Source organism: Erpetoichthys calabaricus, chromosome 5, assembly GCF_900747795.2.
Source record: "Erpetoichthys calabaricus chromosome 5, fErpCal1.3, whole genome shotgun sequence".
In the NCBI taxonomy this organism is placed as follows: domain Eukaryota; kingdom Metazoa; phylum Chordata; class Cladistia; order Polypteriformes; family Polypteridae; genus Erpetoichthys; species Erpetoichthys calabaricus.
Genome location: NC_041398.2, coordinates 22,794,443 through 22,816,255, shown reverse-complemented (window position 1 = coordinate 22,816,255; position 21,813 = coordinate 22,794,443). Strand labels below are relative to the sequence as shown.

The 21,813-nt window shown below is 41.2% G+C and overlaps 1 protein-coding gene, 2 non-coding genes and 1 pseudogene across 3 annotated transcripts in view; 2 read left to right on the top strand and 2 right to left on the bottom strand.

Moving 5' to 3' along the window:
* LOC127527749 (zinc finger CCHC domain-containing protein 3) overlaps nucleotides 1–21,813 on the bottom strand; it is a 227,314-nt gene that overhangs the window by 200,635 nt on the left and 4,866 nt on the right. The window lies entirely within an intron of this gene.
* LOC114642430 (uncharacterized) lies at nucleotides 9,315–9,467 on the bottom strand (annotated as a pseudogene).
* LOC114642432 (5S ribosomal RNA) lies at nucleotides 15,429–15,547 on the top strand. The gene has a single exon (XR_003714531.1). It is a non-coding gene; the product is annotated as a 5S ribosomal RNA (ribosomal RNA).
* On the top strand, nucleotides 20,750–20,868 carry LOC114642428 (5S ribosomal RNA). Its single transcript, XR_003714528.1, has one exon. It is a non-coding gene; the product is annotated as a 5S ribosomal RNA (ribosomal RNA).

Genomic DNA, 21,813 nt, shown 5'->3' with positions numbered 1-21,813 from the left:
TTCAATAAAAAATCCCTCAGGGTGGCGAGATTACAGGTCACCAATGGCCTCGTACAGCTCGCGTAGTGCCTCCTTACCATTAGCATCGGGAGGAATGTACACTACCACATTAACAACACTGAATTCTCGCGGCAAATAATAAGGTCTGCACTTAACTGCCACAAATTCCACCAGCGATGAGCAGTGCTTCGTGATCATACCTTTGTTTCCACACCATTCTGTGTTGATGTATACACGCAGGCCGCCGCTGCGTGATTTTCCGGATTTGCTCGTGTCTCCATTCACACGGATAGCATGTAGCCCTGTTAGCTATATAGCCGCGTTGGAGATATTATAATTCAGCCAGGTTTCAGTGAAGATAAAAACACCGCAGTCTCTTTCTTCGCGATGTTTTGCTCTTAGAAGTCGGATATGGTAGAGTTTGTTGTCCAATGAACGAACATTTGCCAGAATGATGGACGGAACAGCCGGTCTGGTTGGGTTAGCCTTTAGCTTAGCTCGGACACCTCCTCGTTTACCGCGCTTCTGGGTACGCTCACACCGCTTGCGGCGTCTCCTTGCTGGGATGGTACCTGTAGGCGATTCGGGGGCGGGTTCATGGAGCAGGCCTAGCTCGCGGAGCTCTTCTGTTGGAGCGTCTTCGGGTAAGTTGTTGGTGTTAAATCTTGTATTGATTTCCAGAAGAGTGACGCGGTTGTATGAAAGTCTTTGTGTGTCTTTCTCACACATTTATTGACTATGTGGACAAAATAGTTAACGGCTAAAATGCCCCTTCTTTTGGAATCTGGAGTAGCCGCTACACCCTAGCACGCCGCCACACAAATACATACACACCCCCTACCTCCCCAACACTCTATCCTCACATTTTTTACCATCTTGACCATTTCAGTTTTCTTTCACTGGCAACTCCCTCCACTGGGGTTTGAAAAAGGTTTGGGCTACCTTCTTCCTCCTTTCTCCCTCCTTTCTGACATTTCTCCACAATCTGTTTTAATAGTCATTGGCTTAATTGTACTTTTAATTTTGTTAGCATATGACTTCTAGCCATGATTTTCTTCGCCGCACAGGTGGCATTTGATGTTTTGGATACATTTCCTTGCTGAATGCCCAGCGTTTCCACAGTTTCTGCATCTCTCCACTGTGCACTGCAAGGCTACATGCCCTTCTTTCTCGCACTAACGGTAAACTTTTGGTTGCCCGTTGTAGAAAAATCAAGCCCCTTGCACCTCCAGTCTGAATTGTAGGCAGGAGGTGCTTTAGCTCACCCTTCTCATTTCTTGGGATTTTTACAAGGAAACTGTAGTACCCCGTCTAAATTCCAAATTCGTCCCTCCCTATTTGCGCCACGCTGAACAACGCAAAATCTCTATCCATTGGAGGATCTGTTCGTGTTTGATCCTATCTGAAAACATAACCACATTGACAGTCTTTAGTTCTCTGGATACTAGAGGCTGCTTCGTTAAAAACCTTAATGCCTCCCTCCATTAAGAAGTTGTTTGTGAAGACTACCTCAAAGGTTTCTCTGTTGTGAAAGGCAAAGATAAAACCTAGCTGTCGAGCAGTGAAACCCAGGCTTCTGAACAGGATCGACGATGCAAAAGTCTTTCGGTCCATTTTTTTCCACTTGGGTGAGCTGAAAGTAGACAACATTCCTCCTTTCCTCTTCTGACACAATTTTTACAGTCTTGTAGCAAAAAAGAGGGGAAGAAAGGGTCCCAACCCCTGAAAACTACTTACTCCTTCCTCAGTGCAGCTCACAACGTCTTTGGATGCCTAAAAGGTTAGAAAGCAAAAAAAAAAAAAAAAAAAACACGCAAAAAGCACTGTGTCCTAAGGAACTCCAGGCAGTGGTAGACCTGCCGACCTATTGCCCTTTTAAGGCCATGAGACGTTCCCTATACCTAACAGAAGAGAATGGTATCTCCCCTGCCAGGTAAGTATGAGTTGTACAGCCTGCTGCTCAACCTCCTACTTCCTCGGCTTCATCACTCATTGGCGGGAGGTGTTCTCCCAGTCCTCGCTTCCTCAGCCTCTATCGGGCTCATTCGGCCTCCGGAGCATGCATGTGCAGGATCTACCCGCTGACCAGACACCCGATCAATCTGTGACCCGGATGATGGGGTTGCACCAACCTCGCCACCTTGATTAGGCTGGTTTTGCCAGTAAACCCAAGGTGTACCTCATTCTTAAACGCTCTTAAATTCTGGCAAAAATAACCATATAATAGTGTCCTTATCTATAGCTATATTAAAGGAACTTTATGGTTGCCTTTTCCCACACTTTCTGCACATAGGAGCAGTCCCACATAGCGTGCTATTTCGTTGCAGTTTTTCCTTGGGCACCTTTCACTTTTTACCCCTTTTCTTTTGAACAAGTTATTTGTCTTAATGGTATGTGCTGCCTCCCATGCTATATTTCTAAGGTTGGTCAGCAGTTCCTTTGCTGATATCTTCCATACTGTCACTGCATCTCCCCGTGGGAGTTCTTTAATCCACACCCTCTTCCTTCTCCTCAAGTACTTTTTGTTAACAATTTCCAATTGCTGAATATTTTTGTATTTTCTCCCCGTACCTGCATTCCTTCTAGCACTTCTTCCACTTTTTCAAATGCTTTGGTACAACAAAGGCTGTCGGTCTATTTGTCGGGTTGTAGATTTCGTATCTCCTTAATGCGTTCCCTAGTTTGTATTTTAGTAAGTCTGATGCCTTACCCGGTTTCCCCTTGGATTAGTTGTATGATTTCTGCTACATATTTTATGTTTAGCAGATTCCTTAGATCCGGGAATCCTTTGTCTCCTTTCTTTTTTGCCTTTTGGCCTCTTTTCACCCTAATCTTTCATATAGTGAGCCCCACAAGTAGTAAAACGGAAGTCTTTTTCTATTTCTTTTACTTTTACTGTGGGCAGTGTGATTGATGCCAGATATAAAAGTTTAGGCACAATTATTGCTTTTATTAAAACTTTCCCTTCATAGCTTAGGGTTCTTGTCCTCCATAGTCCTGTAAGTTGGCTAATATTTCTCAAGTTTTCCCCAATCTTTCCTGTGGCCAGTTTTACTCCCAAAATTAACTCTTAATATTTTTATTTCGCCCTTTTGAACCTTAGCTCCTATGCTCTGGAGTTCTCCCCAATTACCTTTTTATTAAAATTTCAGTTTTCTCAACGTTTAGTTTTGAGCCTGATGCATCACAAAACAAGTTTAAAACATTTTAAGGTCTTCTGGACAGAAACTATATCTCACTACATATCACCGTTACATTGTCCATATAAGCTGCTATTTTGGCTTCCTTCCCATTACTTCCTGGCATTTTAATACCTTCGAGGTTTTCATCATTCCTGATTTTGTTCTAAAATTGGTTCAATAGCCAGGACAAAAAGGGTTGCCGACAGTGGACAGCCTTGCCTCACCCCTCTTTTCGATTTTAATACTATTTGAAAGGAAACGATTAACCTTGATTTGGCTTGTAATGTCTGCGTAGCAAGTTTTAATCCATTCTGTCAATTTCTTGGGAAAATCCATCTTTTCCAAAAGTATCCCATATAAAATCATGCTCTAGCATGTCATAGGCCTTCTCCAGATCTAGATTCAGGAGCACTATTGGGATTTTTCTGTCTGTATTTGGTCTCTAGTTGCGGACTTCCCTTTTATCTCCTTTTTAGGAATCAATGTAATTACTCCTGTTTTCCATGTGGTGGGACTTTCACATGTTCTACTTATTTCTTTGAAGAGTCTTTCCAGGTTTTTACTCAAACAATCTCAAAAGGTTATATGGAATTCGATGGGCAAACTGTCTATTCCTGGGGATTTGTTTTTAGTACTTTGTTATGGCTTTTTATTCTAGGGTGAAATCCTTGTCCAGCCCTTTATTTTACTTTCTTACACTTTCCCAAAAAAGTTTATTAGCCTTTTTGGTACTTTTCCCATATAGATTTGTGTAGAATCTTTCTATCTTTTTGTTCCTCCTCTTCCCATTCACAGCCCTTCTCGTCTTTCAAAGTTTTCATGGCTGTCTTTTTTGCTCCGTAAGATTTTTATATATATATATATATAATATAATATGAAGAATCGTATGCCTTTCTTTCTCCTCTATCTCGAATCCTGCTAAGGAACTTTCTTTTCTTCCCTTTCTTGGTTGATATGTTTCCTAATTTGTTTTTCTTCTCTGCCTTGTTGCTCATACAGTTCTTCTGATTGTTCCTGCAGTGCTCAGTGTTCCTGTGTGCTCAATTACTTGTTTTACACTCCATGCTTCCCTTATTATCACTGTGACATCATCCATATAGGCAAACGTTTTAATCCGTTGCCCTCCACTTCCCGGAACTTCAATTCCTCTTATGTTTTTGTCGTTTCTGATCATATTCAGCAATGGCTCAATGCTCAACACGAACAGCACTGCTGACAACGGACACCCTTGCCGTACTCCACATTCTACTTTTATTTCCTCTGTCAACCTATTGTTTACTTTTTATTTTACTTCCTCTTCCATTTATATACCACCTTTAGCTGTCCCACAAATTCTTCTGGAATGTCCATTTTTTTGTATTGCCCTCCAAATAGTTATGTGCAACCTTAAAGGCTTTTTCCAGATCTAAGTTTGATTAGCCCCACATTTTTTTTTTTTTTTTTTTTTTTTTTTTCATAACGTTAATACAATCTCTTCTCACACACGTTATGTGTGGTGCTCCTCTCCTGGACCACACATGCCTGCTCTTCTTTAATTATGACACCAATGTGTTCTTTTAATCGGTTTGCCAAGACTCTTGTCAATATTTTATAATTCTGGCAAAGCAATGTAATTGGCCTCCAATTTTTTTTACATCATTCTTGTCCTCCTACCTGGGAATAAGTGTTGTTATTCCACTTTTCATTGTGCTTGTCATTTCTCCATATTTTAGAATTTCCAAAAGACACTTTTGGGAATTAAAAAAAAAATAATAAATAAATAAAAATAAAAAAAGTCAAATAAAACAATTGGTAATCCATCTATCCCTGGTGTTTTTCCTCTGCTACACATTTTAACTGCTGCTTCAACTTCCATTTTAATTTACCAACACATTTTCTTTGTTTTTCTGTATAGAATCGATCTATTGTCTTTTCTATTTTGTCGATTATACAAAGTGTATGGGGGAAAAAAAGATTTTTTGATGTCTCCATTTTTATCTATTTCTTCCATTGATTTTTTTCCTCCCCTCCTATTTATTTTTTTAAATATCTGGAGCACTTTTCTCCTTGTTCTCCAACTCTACTTTTGAAATTTTGTTTTCTTTCTTGAATAACTGTTCTAGTTCTTTTTATTGTCCTTATCTCAGTTTCATTATAATTCTCTCTACTGTACTCATTCAAGATTTTCCTACAATCTTTTGATTTCTTCTCTTTAATGCTTTTTTTTTTTTTTTTTTGAAAAACCTCTTTTGTATTTGTCATCTAGCTCCCACCACTGTGTCCCACACCATTCTTTTAAAGTTGTCTGTCCATTATAATATTGCTTATACTCCTCTTATATGCTTGTCCTCTAACATTTTTATATTTAACTTCCATTGGAAGTCTTTGGTCTCGTCACTTTTTTTTTTTTTTTTTTTTACTTCCACCTCCAACATACTGTGATCAGAAAAAAACACTGGCCGCAATATACATTTCTTTGGTTCATAAACCTTGTCTGTAAAAATTAAAATCTAATCAGGAAGATTTTCTCCCTGCCCCTCTCAGTAACCCCTTTTTCCTTACCTTTCAATTTTCTAAATACATCTGTCATTTCAAAATCTTTAACGATTTCTCCTAGTTTTTGTGATGTTTTGTCCATTTGTTGTTTGTTCAGTCGAGCAGTTAAAATCACCAACCACAATTAGGTTTTTTTCAGTTGCCATTGTGATTTCTAAACATCTTAACATTTCCATTCTCTGGACTAGCGTTGTTGGTGCGTATACATTTATCATATTCACAGTATTTCCTTTTACCACTTTCATTAATCTCCCTTTTATAATTTCTTCAGAACCTTTTATTTCTATTCTTTATTAAAACCCCTATACCTGCATTTTTATTTTCATTTGTTCCTGAAAATACCGCTTTACCTCCTTTCCAATTCTCCGCATACTTTTCATACGATTTTTTTACACGGTGAACTACATTCTTGCAAACAAAATCTCCCGAAGTATCTTTCAGGAAAGAAAAAACAATTCTTCTCTTCTTTTCTCTGTTTACTCCTGGCCATGTTACTATTTTTAATTTCATTTTTTCTTCCCGGTATTTTGTTCTACCTTACCTTCTATTTACTCCAACTGCATTTTTTTTTTTTTTTTTTTTTTTTTTATATATATAAACACCTTTCCCCTCTATTTTCCCACTCATCTACTCCCTTCATTGCTGCTGTGGTCCGAAACCCTTCCACATCTTTAGTTTCCAAAAAGGAGGGTGTTGTGTCCCACTCTTGGCACATTATCTCCCTTTCATCCACCTTTGCCAGAATTGCCTGGTGATAGTAGGTCAGGGTCCCGTTTCCGTTGTAACATGGCGTTAATTTGCATTATCCCCATATTTTCTTTCATCTCCTCCTGCCCTGTATTTTTTTTTTTTATCCTAGCCGTCGGCGGCGATTGGCATACAATTGCAGTGCCACTCAAAATTTCCATTATCTTTTCCGTATGGAAGTATCCTGCGAATACTGTTCAATTCTACTTTTCACTTTGTCTTTTATTGTCTTCTATAAATTTCAAAATTTCACTCTCCACTACTTTTTTTTTTTTTTTTTTTTTCTCTCCCTCTTTCCGTCTGATTCAGGCTCTTCACCATATGTTCTCCTTTCACCTCCTACTATTCCTTCTCTCTGTCTTTCTTCCCTTTCCATCTCCTCTTCTGACTCCTCATCCAGCAGTGCTAGGACTTTATCCATCCTATTCATTTGAACAATGCTCACATATGAGACACGGCAGTCCTTAAAGGCATAAATTACAAATTGTTTCCTACACTCCCTGGAGCGATGTCCTTCCTCTTTGCAATTCCGACATTTTACTATTGTACATTCCATTACCTTATGGCCCTCCTTACCACACCTCCTACACACTTGAGGTTGGCCAGGATAAAACACATGTCTGCCCCTGTTTGTATTACGGGGGGCATGTGTATCACCTGATCCGTGTCACCCTCCTTCTTAAATTTACATCAAATTTATATGGCCCATTCTTAATACCATCTTCATCTGCATACTACTTTTTACATCACAGTACTGTAGTAACCATGTGGAAATGTCTTGTCTTGTATTTTTACCTTCTCCGTGTACATAGTAACTTGTCTGTCACTCAAAGGTACGATCAAAAATTTTCTCAGAATCCAGTTCACATCTTTCTCTTTCTACAGTTCTCAGACATTTATCGTACAGAAATCTAGTCTAAAACACTACTTCAAAAGTAGTTTTCGCTGGAAAGGCAAATAAAAATTCTCTCACCAGGAATGAATTTCAGAGTCTTCTGCAGGACCTCCTTACGTAAATTCTCCATGCACTCCATCTGATCTTCTTTAAACTCAAAATGCACTATGTTCCTCCTCTCTCTCTCTCTCTCTCTCTCTCTCTCTCTCTCTCCCATCAATTGGAATCCGTGATGCTGGTCTCCCCTCCTCCTCCTCCAGGTTCCATCTGATCTTCTTTCCCAAAACACATTCTTCCATTGGAACTGTCAGGAATCGCCATTTCCACCATCTTTCTCCTAAAAATAGTAAATTGCCACGCACCAAGGGAAGCAGAAAACAGGATGGTGGACGTGCCAACCTACCCTGATCTGGATCCAAGAGGAACCTGACAGAAGAACCTGGCATTGGAGTTACCCTTATGGTAAGTATGAGTTGTGCAGCCCGGCACTCCAACCTCCCTCTGCTGTGGCTGCATCACTCGCTGGTGGGAGGCATTTCCCCACACCCATCCCCCCAATCCCCCCCCGGTTCTTCGGCCTGCTTCAGGATCTGGAGCACGCATGTGCAAGAGTTAGCAGCAGACCAGACGCCCATGTGCTCTGTGACCCGGATGATGGGGTTGCACCGACCTCCCCACCTTGATTACAGGTTTCGCCAGCAAACCCAAGGTGCACCTCACTCTTATGCAAACCAGCCACACATCGCTGGAGCTTATTGGCTGGAAGAGAAACAGATGGGGTAGGACTGGACAGGACGCTGAATGAGAAACAGCCGCCCAACAGCTTAGACAGGCGGCAGGAGGCAAAGCTGCGAAAGAGGAAGGAGACCCTGCACTTCAGAGAGAGAGAGAGAACCCCTCGGCATGGGCGCTCGCGCACAGCAGCAAAGGACCCTCAGGAAGGCCTGCGCCGAGGCCACTGGGAGATCTGGGGCAGCGCTGCGTACACATCCGAGACGAGAGCCGGTGCTTGTCCTTTGATGCCACTGTGGGATTCCATGTTAGGAAGGACACGAGGTTGCCGGCTATTTCTGGAAGATGCCTCACGTTGTAAAGTTGCAGGCTCCCCATCTGAACAGCTGGATGTTATCTATCTATACACGGGGAAGAACGGGGGTGGGGGGGATTTGGTCGGCGACAGCGAGAGAGCTGACAGAAGGACCAGGATGAAGGACAAAGAACATTCTTAAAATTTTCGGAATGATTTTTGAATTTGAAAAGGGGGGGGGGGGAAACATTGGGCTGTCGTTTAGTAAAGAGGGCTTCCAACCTTGCCTATGTGGGGAGAAAAAAAAAACTTGCCCCTCTAGTTTACGGCCATACCACCTTGAATATGCCCAATCTCGGAAGCTCGGTTAGTACTTGGATGGGAGACCGCCTGGGAATACCGAGTGCTGTAAGCTTTTGCCTTTCTGCCAGCAGGGGTCACCCTTCCCCTCTCCCCGTCTTTTTCTTTTCCTCCTTTCACCCGTGTCAGAAAGCTGGCACTTGGCAGCAAGTAAAGCAGCTTGAAATCAGTAAAGTTGCACAAAAAGGATGGATGGATGGATGAAAGAAAGTGCACTCAGTTCCACTTCTCTCCACTTTATTCTCTTTGCATCACTCGCTGTTCCATTCTGCTGTCAAAGGAGGTGAGAGAAGTTAAAAATATTAATAATGCAGCAATGATACACATCGGTAGATAGAAAATATTTTTGAGGGGAGTTTCCTTTATTTAAATAGATTTAATTACTTAATGTAATTTTTACGGAGGGGGGGGGTTCCTTTTATACAAGTGAATTTTTTTTTGTGTATTTATCATTTTAAGCTCCCAATGCAGCTGCCTCACTGGCTTCTGCCTCAGTCACCCAAATGCCACTTTCACTCCACAATGAAAAATTGAAAAGCGTTTTCAGTCTCTTTTGAACAAAGCTGATCAGGGGAGAGCGCGAACGCAGTCCCCAACTACCCCGAATTATGCCGTCGAGTTTCCCGCATTTGGGGAAATCGCAGTGGTCAGCACACCCGGAGTGCAATGGATGAGCCTCGGCCTGGGAGAACTTTGTTTTTTTTTTCTCTTGTCTAAATTCCATTACTGAGAACAAACACTATTTTTGCTTGTCCTTTTTTCACTTACATTTTATTTATTCTTTTCAGTGTCTTAGCTTTTAGCACACACACAACGTCTGGCCAATTCAGTAATTCACTGTTGTCCACCACCATTTCCCCACACGTGGTTTTTTTTTTTTTTTTTTTTTTTTTTTTTTCCCCTTTTTTCCCCACACCACCCTTCCTCCCGATTTAAGATAATCTTAAGGTCTTTTTTTTTTTTTTTTAATTGAACTTTGTCCTTGTTCATTTTCTCCTCCCTTATTCTCCATTCTTCTATTATGTCTCTTTCACATTTCTGTAACAATCTTTCAATGGGTACATTCTTATTATGTATCAGTTTCATTTCTCTCCCCACATTCTCCTTTATTATATTAATTTCCATTTTTCCTTTCCCATTTTTTTCATTTAGTCTCTTCCCCACTAACCCATATAGTATTTCCTCTTTCCCTATTGACCCTTCCCATTTCTGTTCTATTGTTTTCCACACCTCTTGTGCCTTTTTGCAATACCAAAATACGTGCATTGCTGTTTCTATTTCATTACATCCTCCTCTCGGACATACTGGAGATTTTGCTATTCTTTTATACATAGATGCGTTTGCCGGTAGCACTTCGTGTACTGATAATCACCCCATGTCCTTTTTGTTTTTGTCAAATTTTTTTCAATAATTTGTTGCCATACTTTTTGTTCTTCCGTTAATGGTTGGATTTTAACTATTGTTTCTTGTTTTTCTATATATTTTTTTTAGATCTTTAATTCTTCCCCACATTTGGGCCTCTCCTTCCTCCCATGTATATTTCCTCAAACATTTTATTATTATTTTATAATGTTGAGGCGCCTTAAACGCAATCGGTCTATCATTTGGAGTTTTCCACAATTTCACTTTCCTTAATTCTGCTCCTAATAAATACCTTATGTCTGACATTTTTCCCTTTTTTATTCAGTGCCATATTGACTACTGTTGCTGCATGCTTTAATATCCGCTCTTGTTCTATTTTTGGAAAGCCTTTTCCTCCATTTTTTTTGTTTTGTTACTATTTTTCTTTTTACTTTTTCGCACTTTGATCCCCACAAGAAGACAAAGCATGTTCTTATTTTTTTCAACATCTTCCTCGGTGGAAAGAAAACCGTGGCTAGGTATGCCAATTTTGGTATGATTATTGCTTTTATCAGCAATATTTTCCCCTCCATAGTTAATTTCCTTAACTTCCAAAATCCTACTTTATTAATCTTCTTTAACATTTCTTTCCATTCCTTTTCTATATTATTGTCTCAAATTTACTCCCAATATTCTAACCGTATTTGAGATCTGTATCTTTCCTTCTGGCTTTTCCTTCCATTTCCCCCACAACAGTCACATTTTTTTTTAGATTTAGCTTTGAACCCGATGCCATACAAAAAGTGTTCAATTATTTGGTTTACACTACTCGCATCTCTGATAATAATACTTATGTCATCCATATATGCACATATCTTCATTTTTTGTTTTCCACCTCCTGGGACTTCAATTCCCCGTATATTTTTGTCCATCCTAATCTTATTTATAAACGGCTCGATACTTAATACAAATACTGCCGACAAAGGACACCCTTGTCTTGCTCCTCTCCCTACTTTTATTTCCTCTGACAATGTATTATTTACCTTGATTTTACTCAATACCTCTATATATTGTCTGTATCCATTCTAACAAAACCTTTTGGCACTCCTATTCTTTGGAGGATTCTCCACATATATTTGTGGGCGACTTTATCAAAAGCTTTTTCTAAGTCCAAATTAATAACTCCAATATCCATGTTTCTTTCGTTCATCCAAAAAAATACTATCCCTCAAAATACACAAGTTCTCTACCATGCTCCTCCCTGGCACCACACATGCTTGCTCTTCTGATCACGTATTCAATTTTATCCTTTAAACGATTTGCCAGGACCCTTGTTAAGATTTTGTAATCCTGGCATAGCAATGTTATCGGCCTCCAATTTTTAATATTTACAGTCTCTTCCTGTTTGGGAATAAGAGTTATTATTCCTGTCTTCATTGTTTTGGTCATTTCTCTCTCCCTCAAGATTTCTAGAAATAGACATGGCATATCTTCATTATCTCCCAGAAGGTCATATAAAACTCATTCGGTAGCCCATCAATTCCCGGTGTTTTTCCGCTGCTGCCCATCTTTATTGCTTTCTCCACCTCCTTCAAACCTATCTTTTTGTTCATTTGTAAAATACTGGTCAATTATTTGCTCAAATTCCTTACTACACCCTGTGTCTGTTTCTTTCTCTTCATACATGTCCTTATAAAATGTTGTTGTTCTTAATATTTCTTTATTCCCATTTTTCACATTTCCATCTTCATCTATCAATTTTTCTATCCTTGTCTGTCATCTCCTCTCCTTCACCTTCTTAAAGAAGAATTGAGAGCATTTCTCTCCCTCTTCTTGCTCTCTGACTCTGCTCTGAAACTTTACCTTCTCCTCTCTCTTCTTATACATTTTCCCCAATTGTTCTTTTATGATTCTTTATTTCTCTTTCTTCATTGATGTCCTCAAATCTGTATAATTGTTCCAGTTCATACTGTAGTATTTTCTTCTTTTTCTTCCCTACTCCTTTCTTTACTTTTTTTTTTTTTTTTTTTTTTTTTTTTTTTGAAAAAATTCCCTCGTATTCTTTTTTCATTAATTCCCACCACTTTCTGGCTTCCACACCAGTCTTTCAATGTTTCCCACCCCCTATAGCGTTGTTTATATTCCTCTCATTTTTTTGTCCTCCAGCAGAGTTACATTCAATTTCCACACAAAAACCTTTATCTCCTCTTCTGTTTCTTTCTCTACTTCCGCTTCTAAACTGCAGTGATCCGAAAAAAAAAAACTGGCCTTAATTTACACTTCCTTGGTACATAATTATCTACCAAAATATAATCTATTCTGGAGGACTTCCCCCGTGCTCCTTTCCAAGTACAGCCTTTCTCTTCTTTTTTTTTTTTTTTTTTTTTTTTTTAGTTCCCTAAAGACATTTATTTGACAGTCCTTTATAATTTCTATTAACTTTTTGACAGTTTTGTCTACCTGTTGACCCCTTTGTTCTTGGTCACTCGAGCAGTTTAAGTCCCCTACCACCATCAAGTTATTTTCTGTCGCCATTACTGCTTCAAATAAATTGAAAACTTCCATCCTCTGGACGGGTGTCGTTGGGGCATATACATTAATCAAAGTGACCATATTTCCTGTTATGGACAATTTGATCTTTATCAATCTCCCCTTTACTATTTCATCATATTCTTTAATTGCAATTTCTTTATTCTTGATTAACACCCCAACCCCTGCATTTTTATTCTCATTAGTCCCTGAAAATATAGCTTCACCTTCTTTCCAGTCCTCTTTGTATTCTCATAATTTTCTAAAGGGTAAACCACATTCTTGAATACAAATTACATCGACCGGCAAACTTCTTAAATAAGAGAAAACAATTTTCCTCCTCTTTCCTTTTGAATGCTTCTAACATTCAAGGTCAATATTTTAACTTTCATTTTTTCCTTATGGTAGTGTGGTCTACCTCACCTCATTTTTCCTTTCATTACAGTGGGAATATTTTTCTTTGGTTTCTTTGCAGCTTCTCTGTTTTCCATTCTTCTACTCCTTTCATCTTTGTCGTACATACAAATCCTTCCATATCCTTTGCCTCCAAATAAGAGGGAGCTAACCCCCATTCCTGCACTTTCCCTTCATCTTCGTCTATTTTTTCAGGACCAACTGGTGATATTAAATCTGGCCCACGTTTTTTTTGTAAACCAAGGTTGACTTGCATCACTATTTTCTTTTATTTTTTCCTGACCTGGATTTTCTATCAACTCCTTCTGTGGTGATTGACACAGGATTGCCACTCCACTTAATATTTCCATAATCTCTTCTGTATGAAATAGAATATTTTGTGATGACTGCTCCAGTCTCTTTTCTACTATCGTCGTCTCCGCCTTATCTCCCAAAGGCCAAGAAGTCACTTTCTCTACTACTCTTAAATTCTTCTTCTTCATACTCTCTACTCCTCATTTCTGCAGATTTTATAATCTCTTCGTCAACCTTCCTCCTCTCTGCTTCTTGCAAACTTTCACTTTTTTTCTTCCATTTCTTTCTTCCTCGGACTCTTCGTCTAAAAGCGCTATCACTTTCTCCTCATTCCTCCTGTTCCTCTTAACTATGTTGACATAAGAGACCGGACCCTCATGAAATACATGCGCCTCCTGCCCACATAGATAATAATTTTATCGGTTTCCTACATTCCCTTGAGCTATGTCCCTCCTCTTTACAATTTCTGCATCTAATTTTCTCGCACTCCACTGCTTTATGTCCTTCGCCTCCACATCTTCTACATACTTGAGGTTGGCCTGGGTAAAACACGTGCCCCCTCACTGTCCCAATTTGAATAAGTGGAGGCAAATGTCTCACCTCTTCGGTTTCATCATCTTTTCTCAATACCACATCAAATCTATATTGCCCATTCTTTATGCATTCTTCATCTGTCATCTGCATACTTGCTTTAACATCACAAGTTGAAGCATCCTGCATTCTGACCTTCTCTGTCTACATTATAACATTTATTTTTTTATCCAGTCTATCACTTAATGGTAAGATTAAAAATCTCCCCAAAACTGGATTATCATTTTTCTCCTTGCTCACAATTCTCAGACATTTATCATATAGCCCTCTGTTCTTGAACACTACTTCAAAGGTAGTCTTACCCGGGAAAGCAAAAAGATAGTCAATCTCACCAGTTAAGATCCTCTGCAACACCACCTTGCTGAAATGTCCTCGATCCATTTGTCCTTCCTTTAACTTGAATCGAACCACGTTCCTCCTGTCTCGTCCATCCACAAATATCCGTGAAGCCAGTCTCCCAGACGCTCCAAGTTCTTGATCCATGGCTGGTCCTACCACCGAACTGCTAGAATACGATGCTTCCACCATCTTTTACCTGCAAAATTTTAATTCGCCGCGCACCAAGGGAAGCAGACAACAGGATGGTGGACATACCAACCTATCCTGCTCTGGATCCAAGGCCATGGGGTGCTCCCTACACCTGACAGAGAAGAAACAATGGTATCTCCCCTGCCAGGTAAGTAGGAGTTGTACAGCCTGGCACTCAGCCTCCCTCTTCCGCGGCTTCATCGCTCGCCGGCAGGCGACGTGCCCCGCTGTCATCGGACCTTCGGGCTCCTTCGGCCTCTGGAGCGCGCATGCGCACGAGCTAGCAGCTGACCGGACGCCAGTGTGCTCAGTGACCCGGATGATGGGGTTGCACCGACCTCACCTCCTTGATTAGACAGGTTTCACCAGCAAACCCAAGGTGCACCTTGCTCTTATGCAAATCATCCACCCATCTCGGGAGCTTATTGGCTGGAAGAGAAACAGAAGGGGTAGAGACTGGGCGAGACGCTGAATGAGAAATAGCCGCCCAACAGCTTGGACAGACGGCAGGAGGCAAAGCGGCAAAAGTGGAAGGCGACCCAGAGAGAGAGAGAGAGAGAGAACCCCTTGGCGTGGGCGCTCGCGCACAGCAGCAAAGCACCTTCGGGGATGGGAGATGCGGGGCAGCGCTGCGTACACATCCGAGACGAGAGCCGGTGCTTGCCCTTTGATGCCACTGTGGGATTCCACGTTAGGAAGGACACGAGGTTGCCGGCTATTTCTGGAATTTGCCTCCCATTCTATCTATACATACACGGGGGTGGTGGGACTTGGTCGGCGACAGCGAGAGAGCCGACAGAAGGGGACCAGCATAAAGGATAAAGAACATTCAAATTAAAATCATTCTGAAAATTTCAAAAAGAATAAAAATGGAAGAAAAAGAGGAGGAGAAATAAAACAAAATAAAAAAAACACATTGGGCTGTCGTTTAGTAAAGAGGGTTTCCAACCTTGCCTATATGGGGAGAGAAAAACTTGCCCTTCTCGTTTACGGCCATACCACCTTGAATACGCCCGATCTCGTCCGATCTTGGAAGCTAAGCAGGGTCGGGCTCGGTTAGTACTTGCATGGGAGACCGCCTGGGAATACCGGGTGCTGTAAGCTTTTGCCTTTCTGCCAGCAGGGGTCACCCTTTTCGCTGTCTTTTTCTTTTCCTCCTTTCACCCGTGTCAGAAAGCTGGCACTTGGCAGCAAGTAAAGCAGCTTGAAATAAGTAAAGTTGCACAAAAGGGATGGATGAAAGAAAAAAAGTGAACTCGGTTCTACTTCTCTCCACTTTATTCTCTTGACATCACTCACTGTTCCATGCTGCTGTCAAAGGAGGTGAGAGAACTTAAAAATATTAATAATGCAGCAATGATACACATGTGGGTAGGTAGAAATAATCAATAATTTAATATTTTTTTTATAGGGGGAGTTTCCTTTATATAAATTCAATAAGTAAATTATTAATTAATAAAAAAATCATTTTTAGGGGGGGTTGTTCCTTTAAATAAATCTATAGGATCTTCTGTATTTATCACAGGTTTAAGTACCTTTCTCAAAAGTAGACCCCCAAAAAAATATTCTTTCAATTCTTTTTAAAATATCTTTTGTCGGTAAAAAAAACTGTTGCCAAAAAATAGAGCCTGGGCAAAATTATTGATTTAATTAACAAGATTTTGCCCTCATATGTTAATTTCCTAGTCCTCCAGAGACTTGTGAGCTTATGTACTTTTCTTTCCATCTCCTTCCAGTCCTTTCTTCCCTCTTTCTCCTCTCCAAAATGGATCCCTAGTATTTTAACTGCCCCTCTGTGTACCTTCATATTGTACCCAAAGTCCTCCTGCCACTTGCCCTACAGATGGCACTCGGTTTTCCCCTTATTTAATTGAAATCCTGCTGCCTTAGAAAACTCCTCTACTTCGTCCAAGGCCTTCCTTACCGATAGGCAGTCTCTGCTTATCAGAGTGATATCGTCCATGTACACTACATTTTGCGGACTGTCCCCCGCTTCCTGGTATCTCCAAACCTTATCTTTGGATTGTCTCTTATTTTCTTTACCAGTTGCTCAATGACTAATACAAATAAAATGGCTGAGACAGGGCAGCCTTTTCTAATACCTCTTTCAATATTGATCTCCTTTGTTAGGTTCCCATTTAGGAGCACCCTCCCTGTCGTTCCTAAATAACATCTTTTGATTGCTTTCCTCACCCCTGCTGGGATTTCTACCCTTTTGAGCGTTTCCCACATAAACTCATGATTTACAGAGTCATAGGCCTTTTCCAGGTCTAAGTTGACCAATCCTATGGAGATTCCCCCGTTTCTTGCATACTCACATATGTCCCTTATAAGGATATGGTGGTGCGCTATGGTTCTCCCTGGCACTGCACACACTTGTTCCGTTCCAATTATTTGCTCTAAAAAACCCTTCATTCGGTTTGCAATTATTTTTACCCATATCTTATCTTGGCAGAGGGGTGTTATTGGTCTCCAGTCAGATATATTTTCCGACTCCTTTTTCTTCGGGATCAATGTTATAATTCCTTTCTTCCAAGTTTCTGGGACATCGCTCCCCTCCATAATTTCCTTATAGAGGTCTTCCTCTAAGTCCAGAAAGGTTTCGTAAAATTCGTGGGGCAATCCATCTGTGCCTGGCGTCTTCCCCCTCTTTCCCTGTTTTATAGCTCCTCGGATTTCCGTTGTTATTTTTTCCACCATTCTCCTCTGATCCTCTACATCCACCTTACTGCATAAGTTTTTTTTTTAGAGCTTCCCCCTGACACGCCGGATCTATACTCTGTTTCTGATATAGCATTTGATAATAGTCCTCTACAACCTTTTTTTCCTCCTCCTTCTCTTTAAAGTTACCCTCTGGATCCTTCAACTTTTTAATAAACTCTTCCTCTTTCTCTCCTTGATATTTTTTTTTTTTTTTGAAGAAAAAACGAGAACATTTCTCATTCTCCTCACTTTCTTGGACCCGGCTTTGAAACTTTTTTTCTTCTTTTTTATAGATCTTGGCCATCCTTTTCTTTGTCTCTATCTGCCTTGGTTTCCTCGTCCTTGCTCTCTTCCTCGTAGAGGCCTTCTAATTCATCTTGCAGGGCTTCAAATTCTTCTCTTTCCTGTTTTTTTTTCTTCCCTTCCTTTCTTTTGAAAGAATTTACGTGTTCTAAATTTGACTATTTCCCACCATTACACATGCTTCCTTTAGGGTCTTCCACTTCTCATTTTTCCCTGTATTCTTTCCTTACTAATTCCCCCTCTAACAAGGCTACATTAAGCTTCCAAAAACCTGCACCTCTTTCCTGCTTTTGTCCTCCCTCGATCTCCACTTGCAGAAGGTGGTGGTCCGAGAAAAATACAGGGGTCAATTTAAAATTGTTTTAAAAACCCTCTCTGTGAAAATAGTCAATTCTGGAAGTTCGTCCTTTCCACCCTTTCCAAGTATATTTCCTTCCTATCCCTTTCCCTCGATTCCCATTATCTTTCAAACGGTGCGGTTTTAAAATTTCCGTTAGGAGGCCTGAGGTTTTGTCCTTCTTACCTTTATTAAAATCTCCTACAATGACCTTGTCCTCTCTCTCACCACACAGCAAATTTAGCTTTTTAAAGCGCTCAAACCTGTCATTCTTTTCACAGGGGGCATATACATTAATATTACATATTTGACCCCCCCTGTTCGATTCTTAGGACAGCCAAGTGACCTCTGATTACTTCCTCGAAACCCTTAACCTTAATGTCTTCATTTTTTATCAGAAAGCCAATCCCGCCATTTCTGTTGTCATTGGACCCTGAAAAAAAAAAAAAAAAAAAAAACCCCTTACCTTCCCATCCCTTCCCTAGATGTGTATAAGATTGTAGTCCTGGTATCCTGCATTCCTGTATGCAAATAACATCCAGTCTTCTCTTCCATAGGAACCTGAAAACTATTTGTCGTCTTGTTTTCCCTTTTATCATCCTCATGTTTACCGAGGCGATTCTCATCAGTTGTTTTTTGGTTGGGAATCTCTCTCCTCAATCTTTTTCTTTTGTTTTCCGGTTCCTTTTTCTTCCCTGCTCCTTCCCTTCCATGACCCTTGACAGGGCTTCAAAAGGATGTTTTTAAAAATGGATTACTTATTAAATAAGGGTTACTGTCAAATTCTTCGCTGCCCTCTTCCAAAATCGTTAAAGCTCTTGCTTCACAGTTTTCGCTTTTCCTTGCCCTCTCATACCTACTTTCTTTTGTTCCTGCCTTGTTTTCTTCTGCTCCTGGGGTTCTTAAAGAGGGAGCATTGCTCAGTATTTCTTTCATCTCCTCCAGCTCCATAGCTGTCCTAATGCTGTCCTCCAATCCTTTCCCCTATTTCTTGTTGTGCTCCTTCAGCAGGGCATTCATTTTCCTTTTCTTCTACTCCTCCTCTTGCCTCTCTAACATTTTCTATCCTTACATTTTTTACTTTCCGGATCATTTTCTTTTTTTCACTGACGCCTCCCCCTACTGGTGTTTGAAAAAGGTTTGGGCCTCTCTCTCTCTCTCTCTCTCTCCTCTTCATTCTTGGACTCCTCTGTGCTAACTATTTTAATAGTCATTGGCTTGACTGTGCTTTCCTTGATTTTACTAGCGTACGACTTTGGGCACACCTTGTAACCATGATTTTCTTCGCCGCACAGGTGGCATTGGATATTTTGGGTGCATTTCCTTGCCATATGCCCCGTATTTCCACATCGTTCCATTGTGCACTGTGAGGCTACATGCCCCTCTTCTTCGCACTTACGACAAATCTTGGGTTGTCCATTGTAAAAAATCAAGCCCCTTGCGCCTCCAATCTGGATTGTAGGAGGGAGGTGTTTTAACTCACCCTTTTCATCTCTTGGCAGTTTTATTAGGAAACTGTAGTACCCAGTCTTAATTCCGAATTCATCCATACCTATAGGACCACGCAAAACCTTTCTATCCATTGCAGGATCGGTTCGTATTTGATCCTCTCTGAGAACATCACCACATTCACGGATTTTAAATCTCGCTGTGCAAGAGGTTGCATCGTCACCTTTCCTAGCGCTCTATCACTTTGAGCCTTTTCGTTAAAAGTCTTTATGCATTTTTCCATTAAAAAGTTGCTAGTGAAGACTACCTCAAAGGTCTCTCTATTATGGAAGGCAAAAACAAAACCTACCTGACGAGCAGTGAAGCCCAAACTTCCAAACAGGATCGAGGCTACAAAAGTCTGTCGGTCCATTTTTTACCCTTGAGCAAGTTGAAAACGGACAGCGTTCTTCCTTTCCTCTTCGGTGACCATCTTTGAAGTCCTGCAGCAAAGACACCAAGGGGAAGAGAGGGTACCACCCCTAAAAAAAAAAAAAAAAAAAAAAAAAAAACTACTTCAACAGCTCCCAGCGTCTCTGGATACCGAAAAAAGGGCTATAAAACAAAAAAAAAAAACCACTCAACCGGCGCGTCCTAATGAAAGCCAGACAGTGGTGGACCTGCCAACCTACTGCCCTTTATTCTAAGGCCATGAGACGTTCCCTATACCAAACAGGAGAGATGGTATCTCCCCTGCCAGGTACGTATGAGTTGTACAGCCCGGCACTCCACCTCCCTCTTCCGCGGCTTCATCGCTCGCCGGTGGGCGACGTGCTCCGCAGTCCACGGTCCTTCGGGCTCCATCGGCCTCCGGAGTGCGCATGAGGTAGCAGCTGACCGGACGCCCGTGTGCTCCGTGACCCGGATGATGGGGTTGCACCGACGTCACCTCCTTATTAGACAGGTTTCGCCAGAAAAACCCAAGGTGCATCTCGCTCTTAAGCTTCAGAGATGGGTGGCTGGTATGCATATTGGCTGGAAGAGAAACAAAAGGGGTAGACACTGGGCGGGATGCTGAATGAGAAACAGCCGCCCAACAGCGTGGACAGGCGGCTGGAGGCAAATAAAGAGGAAGGCGACCCTGCACTCCGGAGAGAGAGAGAGAGAGAACCCCTCGGCGTGGGCGCTCGTGCACAGCAGTAAAGCACCCTCGGGAAGGGAGATGTGGGGCAGCGCTGTGTACACGTCCAAGACGAGAGCCGGTGCTTGCCCTTTGATGCCACTGTGGGATTCCACGTTAGGAACGACACGAGGTTGCCGGCTATCTATACATACGTGGCGGGATTTGGTCGGTGACAGTGAGAGAGCCGACAGAAGGGGACCGGCGTAAAGGATAAAGAACATTCAAATTCAAAAATCATTCTGAAAATTTCAAAAGAAACAAAAATGGGAGAGAAAAAAAAAAAATGGGCTGTCGTTTAGTAAAGAGGGCTTCCAGCCTTGCCTATATGGGGAGAGAAAAACTTGCCGCTTTCGTTTACGGCCATACCACCTTGAATACGCCCGATCTCGTCCGATCTCGGAAGCTAAGCAGGGTCGGGCTCGGTTAGTACTTGGATGGGAGACCGCCTGGGAATACCGAGTGCTGTAAGCTTTTGCCTTTCTGCCAGCAGGGGTCACCCTTTTCCCTGTCTTTCTTTTCCTCCTTTCACCCGTGTGAGAAAGTTGTCACTTGGCAGCAAGTAAAGCAGCTTGAAATAAGTAAAGTTGCACAAAAAGGAAGGATGGATGAAAGAAAGAAAGAGTGCACTCGGTTCCACTTCTCTCCACTTTATTCTCTTCACATCACTCACTGTTCAATGCTGCTGTCAAAGGAGGTGAGAGAAGTTAAAAATATTAAATAATGCAGCAATGATACACATGTGGGTAGGTAGAAATTAAATAATTTTAATATTTCTTATTTTTATAGGGGCGAGTTCTTATAAATACAGTAATTAAAATTTATATTTTTTATCATTATTTTTAGGGGGGGTGTTCCTTTAAATAAATAAATCAATCTTTAGGATCTTCGGTGTTTATCACAGGTTTAATTAACCCCTTAACCGCCCTCTGCCGGATATATCCGGCATCGTAGCGTTATTGCTGACGCCTTACTGCTGGAATTATCCGGCACATTTGCCTATGGTTATGTGAATGCCTGGCGCGTAGTATAACTGACAGTTTGGCGTGGGTATTACTACATTGTATTTCGACAACTCGGTGGTTGTATTGGCCGCTCACGTGATGTGATTCGAAAGTGAAAGCTGTGAATATGGCGAAACGTAAACTGACTTCAAGTGAGGTTTTGCAGACGATTTTGGACAAAAATTCTGATCATGATTGTAGCAGTTCTGAAGATTTTAGCGACAATGATGATCAGCAACGTGCGCTGCATGATAGTGTGAATGACGACGCATCGGATGATGGCGATGAGTGGGTGTATCCCCAGCATCTCAACTGGACTGCTGCCCGTTATCTGAGCCAGATAAGAAAGATCCAAACCGTGACCGCTTGTTCAAGCTACGTCCTTTGATTGACCATTTATTTGAAACATTTCAGC